We start from the raw sequence: 20,448 nt of genomic DNA on the forward strand, positions 1-20,448 counted from the left end.
GTATTACAGTTTAACCTGAGGGGAACATGTCTGCCCCAAATTAAATTTCAATCCATCTAATACTTCTAAAGACATTTCACTCAAAACTACAAATGAGAACCTCATGTTGGTGATCGAAGAAAAGTCGGGGATGATCAAAATCAGATGGCTTCGTCGTCCGGAGAAAATGAAAAACAACATTGCGGTTTTTTCCACATCAATCCATCTAATAGTTAAGATGTTTCAGTCCAGACCAAGAGGGTGGACTGACCGTCAAACCAACATTACCATCCCTCAAGCCACAAACTTTGAGTTGACTAAATATTGTAGCTCCATCAGACGTTATCAAGATACTGACCAACAGACTGAATTTATATGAACAGTATAGTAAAACTGCACTTGGCAGAAATATTGGCACAGCATAAGTGGCATTAAGAGCCATTTCATTAATGTTCAATTTAAATGGACAATCGGAAAAAAATGATTTCTAATTTTTCAACAGACATAATTAAGATTTAATTTGTTTTACCCATGTTACTTGAAATCAGCCCAGTTGTTTGTGTATATACATTTCATTAAACGAAACCTGGTCTCAAACTCCACAACAGACATGTTGACATGACTGCCACGGCCATTACCCTTTGCCTTCAGTTGAATCTTGTGGAGAAATTCATTCACTGCAGAATGCACATGTCTTTTTAAATCCACTCCTCCTCCATTAAGCAACACTTCATCAGTGAGAGATAGCCTTTACAAAGCTTATAGTGCATACTTAGCATGCTGTACATTAATGCATCACAGCTGCTGAGCATGTATGGAGACTATGGATACGTCTCCATGCGCTTAGATTCAGCATGCGTACATGTCAAATTTACATACAATGGAGGGTTCTCCTGTTTTTACTGCTAGATAATCAGAAAAGAATTTAGCAGAGACAAGTGTACTGTATCCACATTTATATTTTAGACATTTAGGAACATACTATTGAAATAAACCTTTTCAAGGATCTCTAATCCTTTGATTAATCTTTTTTGTTGTTGTACATATGGTGCACATCATATGTTCAACATTTGTGCTAAATTTTTACAGAAGTTGAATTGGAAATTATAAGTTTGACAGCATCACACATGCTATTTTCTTATATTGTTTATCTAAAAAGAGAGCTTTAGTGAGGCAATGTGTTGAAATGTACTGGGCTTTACATAGAAGCCACCCTTTCCCCAAAAGCCCCACTGGGACCACTCAGGGAAGTGTCTGGTTAACACACAGAACTGACATGTCATGATAGACAAGAGGTGCACCCTTGAGCCCAAGCAGCCCCAAAACGACGCCCAAGGTTATATCATCAAGCCTGGGTCAGCTGTATAATTGGGCTCGGGGTCACCGGGAGTATATGGAGTGTGACAATGAGGCTCTAGAGTTACAGTTTGTAGACAAGCAGCAAGGGCCGCGGGTGGGGCATTACTGCCAGGCCAGACGTCTTTTCAGGGGTTCAAGGTCCATCTGCGAGAGTGGCTCCAGCCCTGTCCACTGTCACTTTGTGTCACTGCCCTCCAGCAGAGATGGCAAAAGTACTCACTTTCCGTACTCAAGTAGAAGTACAGATATTGTTGTTAAAAATGCTCTGGTAAAAGTAGAAGTACTGATTTAACTTCTTTACTTAAGTAAAAGTAACAAAGTACAGGCTTGGAAATGTACTTAAAGTATAAAAGTAGCCTTGTGAATGACAACCATTGTTTATGCAAACTTACCTGGACCCCACAAATGTTCCTAGAGTGCAAGCTGAGAAACTTCAGTGGACATGGGAAAAAGGTTCTTTATAAACCATTGTCAACATTTTAAATGGTTGTCTGCTAATAGGCCTAAAACATCCCATATAGGATTTTTGTGACAGAGACTGGGACTCCCGGTTAATATGATTCTGACTGAGCAGCAACATATGAATTAAACTGTGAATCTGTTAGAGTTCAAAGGTAGTTTCTCTTTTTTAATCTTCCCCTTTACATTTAAAGGACTCTACATGCATGTGTGTGTTCAAATATGGCTTCTGGAAAGAAAATAAACGACAAAATATGAATTACTAAGCTGAACTAAATTAATTAAGAAGTTAGAGAGAAGAATCTGTCGAGTTGTCTTGTAGTGGTACATCAAGTGCAACGTACAGTAGCCTACTATATATTCCCATACTATGAGATTGAATTCAGTATTGATGACGCAAACAATAATAACGGTAACACCAGTGAAATTATTTGAAACTTGTTAGTGAGGACTAGATTAGGACTAAAATTAAAGCAAATTCTGGTTTCCAACTTCAACCCAGGTGTGTCTTTTAAAACATGGACGGAGACAACTTCTCTAAAATGGGCGTGGCTCTGCTATGGGTGTGTGTTTGTGTGTGGCTCCGCAAAGAAAGAAATAACATTGTAAAGGCTACCACACATAATGCATAGGAATCATATATCTGCAAGCAAGTAATAACAATAAACCCACCATTAAATATATTATCTTAATGCATTGTAACTGTAGCCTGTAAATAATGCACCTATTATACAAACATGAGCAAGGGTGTTCAACAATTGCCATTATGAATCAATAGCCAGGTGCAACCTAGCTAAAAGAGGAAGAACACATACAACAAAATCACTAGCTAACTTACTTTCAATTTGCAAGAACTATAAACCAATAAAACAACAGGCTTTAATGAACTGAAAACATAAGTTATACAACTTACAGTTATCAAGGATTCACACACACACACAATCTCAACTGATTGTCCTCCAGACAGCTAGTCTCTTTTTCATTTCTCTCACTTTTTTCACTGTGTAGCGTGCATGCACGCTTGCCGTGTGGGGCGCTTGTCCGCGCTATTCTCCAACATGCACTCACAATCCCACCTGACAGACGACCATTTGTACAAAACTAAAGTATTAAGCCAATTTTGTAAAATGTAGGGAGAAGAAAGTACCTATACTCATGTTAAAATGTAAGGACTAAAAGTAAAAAAATTACCACAAAAAGATTAGTGAAGAAAAAAATATCTGCAAAGTCTGCTTGAGTACATTAACAAAGTATTTGTACTTTGTTACATCCCATCTCTGCCTGCCAACCACCAGTACACTGCTGGGAGGACGGGGTTGGGTGAAGGAGTTGGTGGAGATATTGGGTTTGTTGTGAGAAAAAAAATAAAAACTTTCTGGATGGTAAGTGAGGTACTGTGGATAATGAGTGTCAGACACAGTTGCAAACTCTCTTTTATAAATTATTGACAACATTCCTTTAGCTTGAGAAAAAAGAAAAGCAGTTTACAGATCGGAAATACAGTATGTGGTGCTCTGTGCCTTCAGAACTTCAATGTTTATATAAAATATCCTACAGAAACGGACCATAGGAGTAACATCTGGATGCTCTTGGCACAGAGTCCCAGAATCAACTTCTGCCACATCATAAAAAGCTTTACTGCAGTTGGCGCTCCCACAATACCACCAACAAAGCCCAGAGAACCGCTGACAAACCCACAACGCTGGATATTACCCAGGTCACCACTGCTGCTCAACCACCTGGACTCCACAGACTCAAATTATACAGATTGCAAATGAAGCACACGTGTATAGTAATGAGCAAGTGTTTCAAAAATTTGGATTCAATTTGGATTATTTTTTAATTAATGTTAGTCTGTATCAACAAGTCAAGGATTAACTTGATTGTGTTTGCAGTTATTGAGCCAAGACGGTCACTGCTCCTTCCAAGGACCTCAGGCGCAACAATTTACCCACTGCAGAAAAAAAAGTGTTTAATCGCACATTCAAAAACCATAAATCCACGTGTTCCCTGGATCAAACTGAATCTTCTGATATAGGCCACATCCATTTCCGCATGAAAAATTGCGATTTTAAAAACCTACTTTGCCGAACTCCTCCTGGACCGTGCAACCGATCTACATGAAATTTGGCACGTAGCATTTCTAGATCAACCTGACACAAAGTTATGAAAATAATTTTTAAAGGATAATAATTGCAAATTTGTATAAGTAACTATGAAAACACCAACTTTGCCATTTCTCGACCAAAATAAATGCTATCAACACAAAACTTTAGCTTCTTGTTTGCCATTACAATCTAGAGATCCCCCCAAACATAAAAAAAAACTGGCCACTAGGGGGCACTACAAGCACAAAAAGTTCTCTCATGAACGACTCATCTGAGTTTTACAAAATTTAGATGGTACCATCTAGGGCCCCTCCTGAGGCCACCCCTACAGTGGGGTACTGATTGGTCAAAGTGGGCGTGGCTTATGGGACACACATTTGTATTCACCACTTACACTAATCTGAGCAACTTTAAATTTACAGGATAGATGTACGATGGGTCATCGACCTCACCTGCCAAAATTTACACATGTGGACCAATAGGTGGCACTATATTTTTGTTGCATGTAACTCCCCATTCTTTTTTTTCTTTTTTTCTTCCGGTCTGGGGCTGTTGAAAGAGGAAGTTGCGTATCTGGCCAATATTTATTCCAATTGCCACCAAACATGAAAAAGTTGTTCTGCATCGAGACTTGAGTCTTGAGTGAATCGGCCATTAGATGGGGCTATGAGAATTTTTTATTTTTTTTTATTACTCTTTGACATATGGGAACCATTCTTTGTCTAACTCCTTCTGGGCTGTAAGTCCAATCTGCTCGAAAACTTTGATATAGACTCGGTGGACCCTCTTGACAAAAAGGTATCAAAAGAATGTTGATAGCTAACACAATGTGCAAGTTATAGAGGACCAACCTCCTGTGGGTGGCTGCTGAAACAGTAATGGTTGTATCTTGGTAAATATTATTCAGATTTACATCAACATTAGAATGTGTGGTGTAATATTGAGCGGCCCCTTATACTCTATCCACACCCATGTACACAGACAACGCCCCCTTTCATAACTTGTGAACCATTTTAAGGCTGTAAAAGGGTAAAAACCACCCCTGGCTAAAAAAAATAAATAAATAATCACTCAAGATATGTATACAATTTTTAAAAATTCAGTCTAGACACAAGCTGCTACCTTTCTGTGTAAGCTATAAGGACTGGAACACGTGTAGAGACATATGTGGTTCTGAAGAGAATACAAAACAACTCCTGACTGCAAACAGAGCCTGAAGCCAACTAAAAGGCAGGAATAAGAGTCTGTAATGTACCTCAGCTGTGTTAACACTATCAGCTCTGCAGTGGCGAAGGATCACTGGAATGGTCATAAAAACAAAGCCAGGACAAACACAGGACGGGGGTAGAGAAATGCAAAGCTGGAATGGGGGTGACACACAGAAAAGGGAACTATTGGCTGAATGAGATTCCAAGAGTTCCCCTGCTGTACATGAGTTTGGGATTTACTGTAAGTGTTAACCTCCCCTGCTCTTTTAAAACCTCAGTAAGAAAACATGACAATGGTGACCACTTAAGTTCTCTGAACTCCAGTTCCTTGTTAATGAGCCAAGACTTCCTTCAGGATTATTCTATACACTGTGCAGCTTAGCCACATTAGCTTTAGCTCACAGGCCAGGAACAAAGCGAGTGCACCGACCCACAGGCTAATAAAATCAGGGTCATAACTTTCCCATCAATAGAACCTTACATATTTATGACGGATGGACTTAGCATATAAACTGTTAGCTTCCTTAAGCCTTTCCTTAAGTGTCCTCTTTTGGGGCTAAAAGGACACTTCCTTTTTAATTACGCAGAGACATGTTGGCACTATAGACTCTAAAAAAATAATGGACGAAAATTCCGGGCCTGAAAAATGAAACCAAAGGAGTAGTGAACCTGACTTGTATCTAGTTTCTAGCAGAGGGCAACTCTACTGGTTGCAAAAAGAAAACAGTTTCTAAGAAGTCAATGGGAAAATGACCATACTTCTTACTTGATTTATTACTACAGGAAACCTTTTCACAATGAGTTTATGGTCTCAGTCACTGTTTTCAAGTCTTCTTCAATACAGTAAGATGTTCATTTTGTAAATTATGGTCCCATTTATGTTAAAATAGATGATGAAGCAGGGGACACTTTAGGGCGTGGCTACACGCCAACCTTTCCATCAGGACAGGGGCTTAGAAATGCTAACCATAGCACTGTGTACAGTAAAAAAGACCTGAACTTGTTTTGGGGTGTCTCCACTAGGGCTACACAATTAATCAAATTTTAATCCCAATCACAATTTTGGCTTCCCACGGCCAAAATTGCGTGATCGAGGGATGTGCTCCAGTTTTTGTTTTTCTACTTACGTTACATGACCCATTTCATCTGTAAAGTGCAGATGAGCCTGTGTTTGTATGCCTCTTCTTACTCTCTGTGCATCCCCGCCCCCATTCACTCACACACGGCTCCCTGGCAACACAGCGCGGGTCTACACTTCCGACATTTACAGCACATTTTAATTGTTATTAACACAGCTGTATATTGTTACGCATGAGAGGCAAACCTGTATTTGCACCAGTGTTTCTGCTGGTAACTCTTATCACAGCCGCCACGGCAAAAAACACAGAAGAAAGTATTGAATGCAACTAACTTCAGGTCGTTATAATAGCGTGTGAGACGGAGCTTGCTGGACCCCGGCGAGAGATGTGACCCATGGCCAGAATGTCATAGTTCATAAAAATGCACCGCAGTGACAATACAGACATTTCCTACATTTGACCCTCCATTCGACCAGTGCTGGACCCATTTAAAATGAGTCAGCCGTCACTCTGTGAGTAGCATACGCTTCAGTCCATCGCACTCATCTTCTCTCCTTATGTCGTTTAATCAGTGTGTTATTGTTGTTGAAAACAAGTGAAGGAGGTTTCTCAGGGATTTAAAAAACATCATACCCATTTATTTTAGATAATTTTCATTTAAATGTGTTGCAGCTGTTTATTATAGGGAAGGAAACCCTGTCTTTGCATTTTATTTTAATCCCAATCTGTTTTAATAAAAGAGCTTGTGAAAAGTGGCTGCTGACTTAAAACTGAAGTTTGGAGGATTTGATGCTAGGGAGTGTGGCAAGCTGGTTTAGCCAAAGCCAAAAGGAAAGAAGGCAAAATTACAGGTGTTGGCCACGTGAGGGGCATGCGCCAGCAATGGCGGACCAACTATAAGACTTTGATCCATGAAATCTCAGGTCTCATTTCAGGTAAGCATTTTTAAACAGTAGCACATTCAATTTTGCCTAAATGTGTTAGTTCTCCAGCTCAGTGAAGCACTTTAAACTTTTTTTTTAATTAAAAAAATATATATTTTTAGTTTTATATACAGTATAATTGTGCTTCAAATAAAGAAAGCATTTACCTACACCTTATTCTTGTTTAAAATCAGTAACGTAATAAATAAGAATGTATGTGGAGCATGATAAAAAGGTGACCTTGACATTGTGGCTTAACGGCAACGCAAGGAAATATTTGGTTGCACCTACATTTTGTGCTTGTGCACCTAAATAAAAAAGTCAGGCGCACCAATGAAACCAGGGTAAATAGTTATTCTGGAGCTCTTGACTGTAGCTTTAGCAGCAGACTGTACGCCCCACTGTTGGAATCCTTTGCAGTGAAATACAGTCACACTACAAAGGTTTGGGTTTTTTTGTTTTTGTTTTTTTAGCATTTTAGCCTTGTTAATTCAGTTACAACTGTAGCTAAAGTTAACGTTACCTGCTTTGTAACGTGTTATTAGTGTTTACTAGCGTGACATGCAGCGATATTTCTGTTGCCTCTAACGTCTGTTTTGAAACATCAGAGAGCAACACTAAGACGTAAGTGGCACCGTAATGAGGTATCAAAATCCCTGTTGATATTACATCCGGTAGATACCGGCATACAACATACAACTTCAAGATAAGAGGAATGTAGCATAATATGGATGTGAAAGCAGTTTAAATAACCGATGTGACAATTAAATTTGTTTATGTTAAAATCAACAAAAATGTTTGATAATTATTTGTGATCTCAAAATTGAGCAAAAATAATCAGGATTATCATTTTGGCCATAATCGTGCACCCCTAGTCTCCACTCGCTTCAAAAGGGTTGAAAATCTAAAAGTGTTCCTCTTTAGCTTAGACCTTAGCATAGCACCCTTGTAACCATAAGAAACACGGGTTTGGTCGTGTCCTCCTTCCCAGCTCCACCCTCTTTTCAAAAATTTGCCACGTCCACTATTTTCACAGTCTATGGTTACCACCCGTCTCCCTGCCCTTCTCGCTTAATTGTGGCAAAACAAGTATGAAGGTGTGTTGTCCATGTAAAGGTATGGGGACACTAACTAAGTGAAATCTTTATGGTCATACATGAGGTGATAAACAAAAAATCCTCAGGGATTTTATGTGACATAGTAAAGTTTTTCAAAGCAATTGTGTTGTGCTGTTATGTTAGAAAGAGCCGAAAACATTTTATTGAGCAATGTCTGCTTTCTATTGTTTGGATGCTTGTAACATTAAACTTCCTCATGCCTTCCTACATGTAAACTTTTTAATAACATAGGATGTAAACAGTTTAAACAACAATCATAAGTGTCCAGTTGACCTTGAGGCTTTCTAGATAACCTTATCTTTAACAACACAACACACACATAGCGTGCTCAGAGCCAGGAAATGAGTGAGCAGATCATACGGGTGTCACTCAAAACAACATGTTTGTCAGCTGTGTGCATGACACAGATTATCTACAACACATCCTGGACTTTACAGAGATTGTTGATGAGATCCATTCAAGGTCATGTCAGTCAAGCCCATTCCTCTTCTCCCCTAACCCAAAGCATTTAAAGAAACACTTTACTGCTGGTCAGAGGATCGGTGAAGTGCTATTATCTTGTTAGGGCCAGTTAAGAGTCCATGTCTCTGAGGGCTGAGCCGACCCTGTCAGGACAGCGTCACTTTGCTCTCTGGGCTGCCATGCAACCACAAAGGCGTTAATGGTCCAAACTTCTTTGCCACATGGACACTCAAAGAGACAAACACACACACACAAAGACAGACAACATGAGTCACTTCACTACACTCAAGGTATTTCCTCAATCTGTCGAGTGGCTCAAAGGAGTCAAGTATGCTGAGAGACGCTGACTGTTTTTTTCTCAGCTTGATAACAATAATGATAAAGCTATTTTTCCTATAAAGCTATTTTCATATAAATAACACTGTAACCTGACAAATTACTGTTTATATGATGTATATATATAATTATTTAACAGTCAAACGTATAGCCTTATCGATTATAGGCCTAACCATACATTCCCACCTCCGCCGACTTGAGCGTCTAAAGTTACCGGAAGTCATTCATTTTCAACGGAAGCCGGCTTCTCTCAGCTGAAAGGAGCGGCAAATCTGTTGGCGCGTTTTGGGCGTTTTGAGCATGTTGAGCGTCAATTAGAAAGTTGAAATTTTTCAACTTTGTGGTAATGAGCTATGACGCGGATTAGCGGCAAGGAGCGGCTAACGCCAGACGCCAATCGGAAAAGAGACGTCCTTCAAGCTGGCTGATCCCGGAGACACATACGATGTAAACTTTTGTTCCTACCAAAACATTAATTCTGAGGACAAGCTCATAATCGCCGTTACTAGGTTACCTATTGTTTATAACATAACGTTGTTTGTACATAGGGACCAGTTAACGTTAGCTGCCTGTCACATCGTCTCTAAACGGTCCGCTCACAGTGAAGTCCTGCACGGGTCACAAGGTTGAATCCGGCGTCTGCTCGCTCCGCCTGCACGCCGCTACGGCTCAGCGGCTAACGAGCGAGCTAAACACCTAACAGACTCCGCTGTGACCAATTAACAACACAACTTCTGTCATTATAGTCATTATATACGTAATTTATAAAAGGTGTCAGTATCCGTGTATTGGCGGTGCCGTGGCTGCGTTAGCTTCTCCCGGTCGAACAGAGTACGCAGCAGTCAGAGAGGCCAAAGCGCCAAAAAGCTCCGCCGTATTTTTTAACGAGCGTCCTTGGCGGGATGGCCAGAGCTTTTCTTTCATATTTAAACTGGAAGCACAGTGCCTGTGACAGACTACACCTTTTACATATATGATGACACTGGCATGCATGCTTGGGAATGTGCTGTACCGTTACTTTTATTTATAGGCTATAAGATGAGGGCACAATGTGTTTTCATGCTGCTTTACCTGGAGATTGGAATAGATGCTGTCAACATGTCATTGCTTCTAACAAAAACCTGTAACTGCTTTGATTCGGCAGAAGTGTTTCGCAGTGATGGACATTTTCCCAAAGACTTTTGTTTGTGTTTTAATCATTTATCTTACAATAATATAAGATGAGATAGAACTGTCTTTATCACAAGGAGACAAAAATATAAAACATCAATAAAGGTGAAAGTATTAAAGTCTTATTAAAATATCCGCAAAATTCAAAATATACAGATATACTGTATATATAGATGACATGTAGCCCAGCTCTGTCAAATGTTAAATACAGGTACATGTATGTGGTTTTTCAAAATGTTCAATGGTTATGTCCATGATATTGCACGGAGATGACGATCTTTATGTGTCACACATTTTATTTAAGTAATGCCCTAGGTGAAACATCAGTCTACTTTGCAAATGTATAGATTGAATTATAGGTTATGAAACTGAACAAAGTGGTGAATCAAGTGTTGCCGTTTGTGTTAACTTAACACTCCAACTTACAGTACAATCATACCTATGTTAAGTTGGGGCAACAGGTTTCAGGTCTTTTCCCATAAAAATTTGCAAGTTAATCAAGGTGAAGATATATTTGACCGATGTTTGAAGCTCCAAACTACAGTAGAAGATTGTGTGATTTTGACTGATTTGATCATTTTAAAAGAGGAAAAAAAATTGTATAATTGCATTCACTTTCATTTGCCTGAAACTTGGCAAGGGAGCACTATCCTAAAAACAGCAATGATTCAGAAAACATTGGTCATGTTGTTACTGGATTTTTGTTCCACTTTAAATAGCAAAGAGAAAAACATAACTGAATGCAGCGGGAGCTGGTACTGAGCCATTCAAAACGAAGACAATGATGTCGTGACACACACTGACCTATAATTGCCAACAGCAGAGTGCTGAGGGGCAGTGATTGGCTGGCTCTTAAGGCCCTGTGGCCTTAAAGGATGAGAACCATCATGCAATTGCAAAGGATCAGCAAATCACTGTCAGATGCCCACTGGCTAGACCACTCCAAACCAAAGCCATTTTCCCATCAGGATCAGAGGGTTTACAGAAAACTATAAAAGAAATGTGGTTACAATAAAGCAGAAAGACTCTTTTAGGCATGTTTCAACAAAAAGTGCAAAAAGCAAAAAACAGAACAAAGTGCATTAGGAGTGAGAATGATGTTTTTATATTCGCACCATGCTGTACTCTCCAATAACGACAGTCTCGAGTGCATTGAGAAGTAACGTAATACAATAAAGGTAATACGGCTAAAAAAAATGTTGGCTCATGAGTTTCATTCATTCAGTACCACAGAAAAAAGGCTGCATTTGGGCGATGTCCAGGCATTTCCAATCTGCCAAAATAGATTAGGTGAACTCTATTTAAACCGTAATAGCAGATTCCTTAAATCACTGCCAAAACTCTACAGTTTAACAAGCATTTGAAGATGTTCTAGAAAACTGTTCCTATTAGCCCGTCAGGCAGATTCTGATGTCTTAATGCAGGTCAGCTCTCAGACCTGCAGCTGCAAATAAAAAGGCAGACTGGGGAAAGGGGGGTGGTGGGTGTTGTGGAATAAAACCAGAATCAGCAGCTCTGCATCCTTTCTTATCTGCTCGCACAGCCAGTTGAGAAGCACACAGACACAGCAGCGTAAGACACAGCCAAGCTTTCCTGGCATCTCTCCCCCCACTAAGGAGAGATGAGTTTGTCCTCCCATCTACACCTCTGTGAAGCCCAACACACATCAAGCAGCAGCCACAAGCACATTTAATTGGCCAGCTGTCTGTTTGGTCAGAGCTACTAATTACTTCAGAAGCAGCAGGCAGCAGTTATTTGACAGTCGCTTAAGCCATATACTGTATGAGCACACATTAGAACTGTATGAGTATGAGCCATATGCAAATATCAGAGATGGTCCTTGCATCTACATCCCCACTGGAGCGAATCTGTACTTTCCTATTTCTCCTTTAGGACGTTAATTAATTAAAAAAATTCCACATATGGTAATACAAAGCCTATGAGTGTGGCTCTGCTCACAGGCAATATATGTAGTCAATTCCCCACAGTAAATCAAAGTGATGCCTTATCAACTAATTATCTCCACTGAATTGTTAATCAAACACAAACCCTGAAGACTTTGCTCTCATCCGCTTTTGTGTTTTTGTGTAAATCTCTTTGTGTGCACATGTAGTTGTGTGAAATGTGTGTGTGTGTGTGTGTATGTGTGTGTGTGTGTGTGTGTGTGTGTGTGTGTAGGTGACATCTCTGGCTAACATTGCGTGTAAGACTAGTAAATACAGACATCAGCAATATACAAAGCACACTGACCGTGGATGCCACAGGGAGACACAGCGGAGATGAGTCAGGAGGGCCGGAGGGTGGAGGATGATCAAGGGCCAGCAGATTAATGCTGAAAAGAGCACACGTTGCTTAAATATTTGATGTGCTCACAATTTTTGATGGTGGTTGAATGCATGTCTTGTCAGATGCTAAATGAAAGTCATGTAATTTAATTATGTCATATAATTGTTATACTTACATGCAACTTGTTTTCACCCCAAAAGAAGGTGGGCAGTCCAGTTTCCCACAGTTAGTGACAGTCACTTAGGCATCCACTCTGCTGAAAATACAGTAAATTCAAGAAAAACTTAATTCAAATAACACTTAATACTGCATATATTCCAAATACTCAATGACTCTTCTAACCATCTGAAGAGAAAAGATCTTTAACCTGTCTCCTTAGTTGGAACTCTTTTTTTCTGATCCGAACAAAAATAGTTGCCAGAAATTACGAATATCTCATGTTTCTGTGTATATACTGTAAATATAACATTAATATAGACCAATAAGAATGTAACTTAACAAATTTTCAGTCACGTCACACAAAGAGCAAGGCAACTACGGTATGTTTGTTTTGTTTAAGAAAGTTGTGATATGGGCTAAAAAATCGTTTTTACTGTGCAGTGAACTGAGTTGTTTTAACAGGTTATAAGAGTCTTTGATTACCCTGGAAATACAGCTAGCAGGAAGGGTTGCTTAAGGTGTTTTTCAAAGATAGGGTTTTACCTTTTATAAAATCAAAATGTTTAACAGTCAACTTAGCTCAGTGACTCCAATACATATTAGGCACACCCATAGCACAACCTGCTTGTGTCAGACTTGACTTTTCAATCACGAAAAAGACTCCAAATACACCTAGCTAGGTTAGCTAACTAGTACAACCAACCTAATAAAATAACGTTTTTTTTTAGAATGGCTGTCTGGTTCCTACAAACCCTAATGTTTCACTATAAGTACTTTAAACAGCCACTTTTACCAACTGACATTAATTTAAAGAGATGGGTTAGTTACTGAAACACTTACTCAAGTGCTCTGGTATTTCTTGGTAGGTTATTTCTTTTTGTTCTGAACTATGCTAACGTTATCACCCACAGTTAGCAGGTTAGCTAGCAATATGGCGCCCAATTGTCTTGGTTGTCTGAATTTAAAGATGTCCATGTTCTCCCGATGGTTCTCCCTCAGAGGTAGACTTACCAAAACTCGGGAATAAAGGCTGTAACGTTAATTGAAGCAGGATCTAACCTGTGTAGTGTATGGCCTCTTGTACACAGCAGAGAGAAGTGTTAAGTTAAGGGTGAGTTCTTGAAACACAGTCAGCTATGGAAGTTGTTTTGCTAACATAGCATTCCACAACATCCCCACATTAAACAAGATACAGGTTTAAAACATGGACTGGTAACATTAATAATATACAGTCTATGGTTTAAAACAGAAAATTTGATTTAGTAAAAATGTACATGAAGATTTTGCAGAGAACATTATAAAATAGATCATATCCATTTTTTTCTGTAGGCAAAAAATAAAGCTTAAAAAACTGTACCAACATTATTTAAATGAATAGTAAAGATTAGATGCATTATAACTATTTCCACCAACATTTACAGACATTTTAGTCTTGACTGAAAGGGGCACAGGTGTATTATTGGACCACAATACACTGGATGATCAGTTTAAAACTAGACTCATTAGTAACGCTGCTTGGCAACCTCTAGAGCCCAGGACATTATTGCTGATATTAGTGTTTTTTTATTAAAACAACAAATGTCTGTTATGGTGAGGAGAAAATGATTGACCCCAACACAGAGAAGAGGGAGACCGGCGGGAGCAGGTGCACAAGGATTTATTAACAAAAAGACCAAGAAAAACACAGGGAGCAAAAACCAAGCAGAAAAGTCCAAAAATCCTACAGGGTCTAGGGAAAAAGGCGAGGCAAAAACAAAGGCAGTGAGAACTCAAAGGGAGACACGGGTAACAAGAACAGGAACACACGTCAAAAACACAGTCAGGAAGAGGCACGGCAGGGACCACGAACCCCAGACTGACAAAGGGATCTGACAAGAAACAAAGGGAACACAGGGGTTAAACACAAGAGGGTAACGAGGTAATGGGGAACAGGTGAGACGTCAGGTGAATCACATTAGGGCGGGGCAGGACAATTAGACAGGCACAAACCAAAGCTAGACAAGACAAGAAACCATACTATCAAAACAAAACAGGAAGCAGAACAAAAAGACACACAGGGGAACACAAGACAGGACCGACAGCACAAGACCGGGGGAAACTGACAAACAAACACAGGGAGGGCCAAATGGGAATAAATAACCCCAAACAAAACCCCAAACCACAACACGGTCAACCATCACACACGTCTCACTGGATTTTATCTGCGGAATCAGTTAACTGACTTTAAAAAAATTGTACACTACTGGCCTGCTGCTGTGGTCATCATTTATTGTGCAAGCTTCCATTCAACAACTTTCCCTTCTTGCATTTAAGGAAATAATTTACAAATAGTATGTTTGCACCATAAACCCTACCAAACAAATGTGAGGGCAACCATACAAAATTCAACAGTTTGACATACCAAACTCAAGTTGTGATTTCAATTTACAACTCTACACAATTTACTAAATTACAACATGTAAAATGAATCATGCATTTTAGGATACATTTATTAAGTTTGTTTAGTAAAATAATTATTGTACACCTGGTAACACTGACAACAACTGAACCCATAGAAGGCACAGACATGGTCATCAGTCCCCTGAACAATATTTATAATTGTCCAACAATCTAGTGTGTGCCTGCATTAAACAAAAAAGAACATATGAATCCTTCAAATAAATCTTCTAACCTTATAAATAATATTAAAATTTAAAACAAGAGAAGTTAACTTAAACTTGTGTTTAGGTAGTTAAGATCATAGTCAAGAGGGTTCCTGTCTATGCTGTCCACTATGCTATGCACTGGTCTTTGGGTGTTGGGTACACAGAGCAGCTGACGTCCAGCAGACATGTTCCTACCGTTCCTGGAGAAAATCTGCCTGCAACAGGTAAACATTACAAATGGGTTGACTCATAGCCAACCAATCACATGTCAGGAAAACACAGCTGGGAAGGCACAGTGCTATCCAGTGTACACAACGGACTGATAAGGATGACTCTGGATTTGGGATTTGGATTTGGGATTTGACATGACACATCTCTAAGGGCTTGAAGTGTGGGCATCAACACACATTAGCTAACATACAAACACTGAGGAAAACCTCAAACAAGTACACAATACTCCCTGTAGCACCCATTAATGTAATCATTTACAAAAAATGTGATGAAGTTTCCACGTAACCAGATCGAAAATGTAATAAAACCCAATAATGTAATAACTGGATCATGACTTAGATGAATATAAGTAATGTCACAATAATTGTTAAATAATATTTAAATAAAATACAGAGGAGTTACATTTAATGGCCCCAGGTGGATGTGATGAAAATAAACAATACATAATTTTGAGCACTAAAGGTCCAGAGTTGCCTTGTAGCTCTGTTGGCTCACACGGGGCCATCGCTTCAACAACTACTCTACTTATGTAAACATGACCTCTGTTAGACTAACAGCAGCCTGATTTTTTTTTTTAGGTAATCTCGTTCCAGCAGGACTCACTATAAAACTAGAGACTTTGAAAATCCCCAAGTATGTGTGAGCCAAACACATGGCTCAGCAGAGATAGAGAGTGAAATGCGGTTGCACATTCTCAATTTAGAGATAAATTGTGCATCATGTGGCTCAGCGGGCTGGAGGTGAACACCATGTGTTCCTGTCATCACGGGTTCAAAACAAGCTCATGACCTCTGCTAGACATCATCTGTTTCCTTCCCGAATTTCCTGTCATGTTCTACTGAGTACTATCTAGTGAAGCAGAGGTTTCCTTAGCATATAATACTGATGTTTGGGCTTGCTTTACGTCATTCCTATTGGTGTCGACAAACTATAAAAGGAACCTAAATTTCATTTATTTTTGTGCAGCATGAAAACCTATTGACATGGCCAGTGATGGGAATAACAGCGTTATAAATAATGACGTTACTAACTGCGTTACTTTTTTCAGTAACGAGTAATCTAAGTGATTGCCCTTCCCATCTTAATAACACCATCACTGGTACTAGATCTTTGAGCCGAGAGGCATCCCTTGGTTGGTGGGCAGTGCTCGAGACAAACGCATAAATGCTGACAATTGGCTGAGGTTGAGTGAAATTTCATGGTAAGCCAATCAGAGGTAGAGTTGGGTGGGTGTTCATAAGCAGTCGGACACAATGATCAACACAAGCGAGTCAGTCAACAAGAGAAGATGAAATCAAGGGGGAGTAACTTTCCCATTGTGGTCAGAAAGTCCAGGGGAGACACTTTGTTTCTCATAGTGAGACACAAACACACACACACACACACACACACACACACACACACACACACACACACACACACACACATGCGCAAACATCAGGCCACTTACTTTATTTGCACTACAAACAGTGTACCTATCTGTCATTTATTTTTGCTATAGTGCTTAGCAATCATTATTTAATTTTGCCCAGTTGTGACCTGTTGAGGGGCATTAAATATCAAAAGTTCCAAAACATCTATTGTGTTATTAGTATCGATCCACTATTTAAACATAATATACTGTATAATGTACGTACATGGCTTTTGATTTGAGGCTAGTCTTACTTTGTCCCATTGCAACATTAAAATAGTTTAGATGTGTGTACATTGTTTCTGTTAATAATTTATTGTATTAAGTGTCCATTTAATTATAATATTCAGATTTAGCATAAATAATTGAACATGCACATGTATTTTGAGTTCTATAAAAGAGGGGTGGAGAAGCGGTCACATTTGAGCATTTAAAAATGTACTTAAAATTAACACATTAGTGACTTTCTGAAGTAACTAGTTAAATTTATAACTTGTAACTGAGTATCTAATTTAGTTACTTTTTGGAAGACGTTACTAGTAACTGTAACTAATTACTTTTTAAAACTAATTTGCCCAACACTGGACATGGCACAGAGAAAATATCTCAAGCATTGTAATTCATCAGAGAAAAACAGATCAACTTTAGTTTTTGTCAAAGTCTTTCCACTGTGAATAAGTTGACTGTTTTCATATGATTACACTAAACTTCTCTCACTGTCAGTCGCCTGAAAAAATGAGAAGTTGCCTTCAGGGAAATCATCCCATAAAAACTTGTCAGTTCACAAATTTTATTGTCACATTCATGTCTTTTTATTCAGGGAATTGGTGTTCTGTTACCAAGCAGTAAATTTCAAAGAAAAAGAAAAGAAAGATGCATGCACAACTCTGTCTCCTCAAAATAGTGTTTATGTACTACTGTAGTGTTTGCCATATACATTTTCAAGGAAACTTCATTGCTGCCATGATTATGGTCACTGAAAAGTTTTCTGAAGTGCATCACACAGAAGCCATGGGAAGATGGTTGGGATTAGCCGCTGGGTGTGGAAAGCACATCCTGGGTCATATGCAGTAGGTTTTTGGAAGAAAAGCGCTTTGGTTAAGTGAGGGAAAGATTATGGTTTCAGTTAAAGTTTTACAGGGTTTCATGCTTTAACTAGTACACTTTTTCCAATATTAAACCAACACTATGATATTTCTCAAACTATAACTAACTGCTTTGAGTGCCTATACAACCCTAAAAAAACATGAATCATGTTTTTTGCTGCTTCCAGCAGATATTGTATTTTAAGATTTCATAGATTTTAAGATTGCATAGATTTTTTTTACAGACTGCTAGAAACCTGGGTGTGACACTTGATGACCATCTGGCCCCTGCAGCTCAGTCAGAACGTGGCAGCCAACCCCCCAAGTTTTCTCACGCTACACACCTCCTCTGCTCTCTTCACTGGTTACCAATGGCGGGCCACATCAAGACACTAGTACTTGCATACAGGGCCACAAATGGATCAGCCCTAGCTTACATCCAGGACATGGTCAAACCCCATCCCCTAACCCGCGCACTCCGCTCTGCATCTGACATAGAAACAAGGCCAAGTGACTCAACTATGCATGAAAACATATTCAGAGGTATGGCCTTTTGAATGCAACTCTTCCATGAAGCGCGCTTCTGGCCAGACTTCTCCAGACAGTAGATGGGTGTACCTGGGTCCCACTGGTTTCTGCCAGTTCTGAGCTGATGTCACTGCTGGACATCTTCCGATTTCGAAGGGAAATAAGCCTGATGTGTTTTTTAAACTCTCCCACTAAGTTTCCTTGGCTGACCACTGTGTCTACAATCCTTAAAGTTGTCCAACGTTTTTCCAAGTGTACCCATAAGATGCTGATGCTGATGCTGGTTTGAAGGGTAGTAACACCAAACATTGATGTGATTTAGATTTTTCTTTTGTTTGCTCAGTTTGCATTTTGTAAATTGATAAAATAAACAATCATTACTTATATGTTTGAAAGCATTCTTAGTTTACAGCATTTTGTCCACACTTGCTTAAGACTTTTACACCTGCCTCAGACTTTTGCATTATATATATATATATATATATATATATATATATATATATATATATATATATATCTTTCTTTAAAAGCTAATGTAAAGCTAACTGTCTGGAGTTTGCAACTTCTGGGTTAAAAGCACTTAATTGGAAGTCTCTTTGGCTAAAAGCATCAGCTAAATGACATGTAATGTAATAATGTAATCCTAAATTGTGTCCTACTTGGGTAATGCTAACATCAGCATGCTAAAATGCTCACAATGACAAGGCTAACATGATTATATTACTGTAAGCAGGTATAATATCTATCATCTTAGTTTAGTGTGTTAGCATGCTAAACATAGACCAGGGGTCATCAACTATATTTGTCAGAGGGCCAGAATTTTACCAGACAGTCTCCTTCAGGGCCGGAGCCTTAAATAAAAATTAAATAAAAAATCTGTTGTTTATTGTTACCACAGACAACCACCAGGGGTGATAGATTTTTTGCCTCAACTCAATTTAGTCAATTTTACTTATCAAGCACTTGAAAAACAAACAACGAGGAAGTGACAGGAAAGGGTCTCTTAACAGAGGTAAAATGGCACTCTCAAAGGCTATGACAAGCAAAGTTGATATTGAAAACAGGTCCTTCAATGATGACTGGACTGAAAAGTATGCATTTATCATGCCAACCTTCCGGAATGCCTCACCAGTATGCCTAATTTGCAACGAAACTGTTGCTGTTGCAGAAGAATACACTCTGCGCCGTCACCACCACACTGATTACTGAGAAGAGACTCAGTTGTTGCTGCTTTTAGTTGCTTTAATAGTGTAGAATAGGCCTACTTATTTTCTCTGTGATCCTCACAATTTTGGAATCCAATCGCGGGCCGGAACAAACGGCTTGGCGGGCCGCATTCGGCCCGCGGGACGCCAGTTGATGATCACTGACATAGACTATAAAAGAAAGTGGACGTAACCACCGTGACACTAACTGATTTGTGTTTGAGTTTTTAAACTGCAAGTGTGGCATTTTGGCTTTTGCCATCTTTTTTATGGGTGGAGCCAGAAAGGAGCATATTTTGACAAGAGGGTGGAGCTGGGGAGGAGAGAGGGGTGGATCTGACAGACAACCCAAGCCAACTAAGCACGCCGCCGTGGTGGCAAAGTTATCCCCTGCTGGTCATTAGATAGAGTGCAGGTTAAAGGCCTTTGTCATTGGCTTCACTTTTTAGACCCAGAGGTTGTCGCTTGATGACAAAGTGAAATGAATGTCATCAGTTTTGCAGGTATTTGATGAAAAACCAAAGTATTGGAGAAATGGGAATTTGGACCTGATGATGATGCACAATGACAAGTCAGAGAATAGTCAAAGTGATTTAAATTAATCCTTTGGGGTGCATACATTTCTGGAGTAAATTTGCTGGCAATCCACTGAATAGTTGTTCTCAGTTGGAACCAAAGGGATAATCAGACGGACCAA

General features: G+C 39.3%; 1 protein-coding gene across 1 annotated transcript in view; it reads right to left on the minus strand.

Moving 5' to 3' along the window:
• xpnpep2 (X-prolyl aminopeptidase (aminopeptidase P) 2, membrane-bound) overlaps positions 1 to 13,731 on the minus strand; it is a 100,598-nt gene extending 86,867 nt beyond the window's left edge. The window contains exons 1-2 of the mRNA XM_034883016.1: positions 13,658 to 13,731; positions 12,452 to 12,533 (exon numbers count right to left, since the gene is read on the minus strand). The gene's annotated coding sequence lies outside the window, so the exon portion shown is untranslated. The remainder of the gene's footprint in view (positions 1 to 12,451; positions 12,534 to 13,657) is intronic.
• Positions 13,732 to 20,448: the final 6,717 nt, after the last annotated feature.

This window comes from Etheostoma cragini, chromosome 10 (assembly GCF_013103735.1).
Source record: "Etheostoma cragini isolate CJK2018 chromosome 10, CSU_Ecrag_1.0, whole genome shotgun sequence".
NCBI lineage: Eukaryota > Metazoa > Chordata > Actinopteri > Perciformes > Percidae > Etheostoma > Etheostoma cragini.